Source organism: Carex rostrata, chromosome 17 (genome assembly GCF_964058835.1).
Source record: "Carex rostrata chromosome 17, lpCarRost1.2, whole genome shotgun sequence".
Classification (NCBI taxonomy): domain Eukaryota; kingdom Viridiplantae; phylum Streptophyta; class Magnoliopsida; order Poales; family Cyperaceae; genus Carex; species Carex rostrata.
In genome coordinates this window covers 918,061-922,303 of record NC_135934.1, presented here as the reverse complement: position 1 = coordinate 922,303, position 4,243 = coordinate 918,061, and the positions used below count along the sequence as shown (strand labels likewise).

Below are 4,243 nucleotides of genomic sequence, written 5' to 3'. Positions count from 1 at the left end.
GATCACTTCATCGTCGTCTGTATTATAATAAAAATGGGGATATTGTTGTCCAGAACCAAAAAAAGAAGACATTGTAGACCCAAATGAAAGATTGTTAACATCTTTAATCACGGGTTCATATTTCTCTATTTCAACATAGTTGATATTTGATACTCTATTTAATCAATGAATGTGACGAGTTTTCAGCATGTGCATAGTTTATACTCTATTTAATCAATTACGGGTTCAAGTTTTCAGACGAATAATAACCAGAATCGGACCAAAATAGCAGAAATTGGACGAAAAACATAAAATCTGTGAGTATCGGCTCAGTACGTATGAGATTGGTGTCGGCCGATACCGATACGTATTGGCCGATCCGTATCGGTATCAGCCGATAATTCCTACTATGATTAGGACTCATAAAGTTGGATAAAATATACTCTAACAAAAATGAATAGCAACCAAATACAATGAAACAAAATTAGTACTCAGGCTAGAATTGGTGGGTCTGCATAGGGACCGTTAAGCCAGCTGGCAGCAATGTAACGGTGTGCGCTTTCGGTTAAATGAACGCCGTCCCAGTGAACAGACGCTGATGGCTTTTTACATGCCTTAACACCTGGCATACCGCAGATCTTAGTTATGTTCCAGTTGTAGCTGCTACCTTCTCCACAGCAAACTCTCAGTGAAGGTTTAGTAAACCCTGAAGCAATTATAGAATAAAATAACATCAACAAATCTATTGGAATTTATTCAAGAGATCTGTACATTAGTTGTCCATTACAGTGTTCTAGTTCCTATTTGATGTATTATGAGTTTTGAATATGTTATCAAAATATTTCGTGCTCTAGTCAAGTGTGTTAACTGTCAATGAATAGTAGGCATGATTTTTCTGTGCCAACTAAATTAATTGCCCTGAGCGTATCATCCTTGGAAAAAAGTTATGTTGTACAATTTGCCAATCATCAAAATTGGGCAACAGCTTTATTATAGATATCAGTGATAGGGTCATGAATTGCTTATACTGATTTAACACCAATTAAGGAACTAGGTCCTCAAAATTATAACTTTATAAACATAACAAAGGATTAATATTCAACAAGACAATTTGGTTTATTTTTCATAGTGATACGAGAAAATTACTTCAAGCTCTTTAATTATGCTAAATAAGTAAATATCAATTATAAACCCTCTTAGATGCAGGGACCATAAAGAAAAAGACCTACAGTAACAAAGGTACTATATCCAACGGGTAAATAAAACACATTGTGGTACCAAAAACTGGATTTGCTCAACTCTGGTTCACTGATATTAAATGGTTTGTTTATCATTCATTAACTTAGTCATGTAATAGAACCTAGAAAGTAATTTTTACCATAACTCTCAGGAGACTGCACAAGGTTGAGAACTGCCTTATCAAAATCAGCATAGGCAATCTCGACTTGGGGATAGTTGGAACGGAGCTGTTTTAGCGACTCCTCCAAAAGGGCATTGTGGTGAAGTGCTAAATAGTTAAAAGATTTCAGGCAGCCAGTTTCCTCGTCATAGTCATGTTTGTGGGGACTTGCATAGAATGTCAGGAAAACTGGTACGCATCCAGTTGGCAATTGTCCTGATACTACAATACTAACTGCTCCTTTCCTGATCACATGCTGTTCAAGAGCATAGAACCTGAGTTTTTTTTATTGCCATATTTAATGATTTATTAATTAATTTTTTACTATTTACCTTTTCAACTACAACTTTGGTTTTATTTGGAATAGCCTTCTTGTTTTTGAAATTATATAAATTCAATATTAGTGGATTGCATATGTTGATTTCATAACATAAACTGAATTACCCTCTGTAGGCACCAATAAAATTTCTTCAGGCCCCTACAAAACCCCTACATGCCTGTCATATTGTTTATTTATTCATTGTTAAATCAAATTTCTGCTCAATTGCACTAAACTTCAATCCGAGTAAACTAAGTTGGAGCAATAATAGAGAACTTTATCTATTTAATGCAAAAAATAAAATATAAAAAGTATCAGAAGTGTGTCATTGGTATTACTAATATCACTGTTAGCCTATTGCCGTTACCAGAAGTAAATAGCAGATGAGCCAGAGATATATGTATAATACTGTTCATAGTGTACCTCAATGGCCAATGAAATAGTCTTGATGACATAGGCACATAGGCTAAAACTTGGTGCAAGCTCATTCCTCCTTGAAGAATGTGGTTATAGTCATTTGTACCGAACACCCCAAACAGGAACAGGGACCTACTAAAATAAGCCTTGCACTCTGACAAACAAAGTAACCCTCAGTCTAATGAAACTAACATAAAACATAGAAATGGCAATGTATTATAACTTCTATGTCCAATTATATACCTTTTCTTGACTTGCAAAGTGAGGGCTTCAATTCATCAAACCATCCTAGTTGAAAATTAAGTGAACTATTTAACAATTGCAGAGTTGTCAAGTTGTTCTTCAAGAAATATGCAGTATCAATTGTTGTGGCTCCAGCTACAGCAAAATCTGCGCCATGAAGGAAGCTTCCGTTATGAGCAAGATATGGTGGAACTAGAGGTAGACCAAGTTTTGAGCTACAATTTCAAATATTAAAAAAAAAAGGAAAAAAGTTCCTTTTGTTAACATACACAGTAACAATTGAATCATGAACCATAAAATTTCTACGAAATAAATTTGAATGAACACATCGACTCAGTAATACTAAGGCTCCAGTACCTATAAAATCCACAACCAGTCTTCCATCAGAGCATCGACCAGTTGGGTGGTGGAAAAAGGTCATTCCATAAGGCAGTTTGCTTATCCATATCTCTGAAACAGTCAGGGTAACCAGAATCACTAAATTACCAGTATCAGTATATAAATTGCCAAAGCAAAATAATGAAGTATACTTGTTACTGTCATTGTTGGCATGGCAATGAATTGAGATGAAGAGGATTAGAAACAGAAGAGAAATACTCATTTCTAGATCTAAGAGGGAAAACAAAGGTTTGGATGTTCAAGAAAGTTTGATTGTGTTGTCACCAAGGTTCTAAATAGCGATTATAGCAGCATAGCAGGGAGACAAAAAAAAAAAGCTATTGCAAATAGCGTAGCTATAGCGAAAGCTATCATACATAGCGATTTTTTCCTTTTAAATTTTATATTTTATATTTCTACTAATTATCAACATAATCAATATTAGATATTGATGTAACAACTAAATGACAATTAATTTAAGTCTATATTTTTTATCAATTATGTAAATAAGAAGGGAAAAAAATCTAAAAAGTAACATTATTTATTGTTTCATAGTATTACATATTATAATAAACAAAGAGCAATTAATTTTATAAGGTAAATGAAGTCAATATACATATTTAAACATTTGATATATTATAATAATAATAATAATAATCAAAATCAGCTTTCAATTGAAATGAACGATAATAATTTTACAAATGAATACTATGCGAAGAGCAATCAAAATGAAGAATTAACATTTGAATATTTCTCGATATAGAATGAGAAAATAAATCACAAGTAAAAACAGAAGCGCATAGTTTGGTTTAGCATACTTATCATAGAAGACCATGTAGCATTAGAAATAAGAATAAAATTACAGAAGTTTATATAAATTGCAAAAATAAAATCAATGTAGCATAGCGGTAGCTATAGAAGGTCACATATATATAGCGGTAATAGCGGTCAGCTATTATAATTATAGTGGTCGTAACTGAGTTAGCGCACTTTTATCTCATAGCTTAGCGTTTATGGTCCGAAAAAGCTATAGCTAGCTATTTAGAACACTGATTGTCACTGTATATATAACCTGTTAGATCTCTGGACTTTCTACTCTAAAACAATGGCAACGCTAGCTGTTGTTAGAATTGATGTGGTGTGAAATAAGAATTGCATAATGTGCTTTTAATTTTAAGAATAATTATTTATGTACCCGTGCTACAGTATCCGGACTTAGAAAAATAATGTATTATGGTTCCCACTAATTATATTGTGTCAACTAATTATTATTCTAAAAAGATATTATATAGTCTCAACTAATTATTATTCTAAAATTTCAGCTGCACCATTTTTCTATGGTCCCCACTAATCATATGGTTTCCTTTTCAAAGTCCCGACACTAATTCAGCGTCAACATTTCTCTAACAAAAATAGTTAATCTCGTTAAAATAAATACTTCAATTCATCAATATAAATACTTTCAATACTTAGATATTAATATTTTCTGTGTCATATGTGAAAATACT

At 32.6% G+C, this 4,243-nt stretch overlaps 1 long non-coding RNA gene across 1 annotated transcript; it reads right to left on the bottom strand.

Moving 5' to 3' along the window:
- Positions 1-396: 396 nt before the first annotated feature.
- On the bottom strand, positions 397-3,004 carry LOC144567933 (uncharacterized). Its single transcript, XR_013515561.1, has 3 exons — positions 2,358-3,004; positions 2,121-2,268; positions 397-1,634 (listed from the first exon to the last, which is right to left on the bottom strand). It is a non-coding gene; the product is annotated as an uncharacterized LOC144567933 (long non-coding RNA).
- Between the last annotated feature and the right edge of the window lie 1,239 nt (positions 3,005-4,243).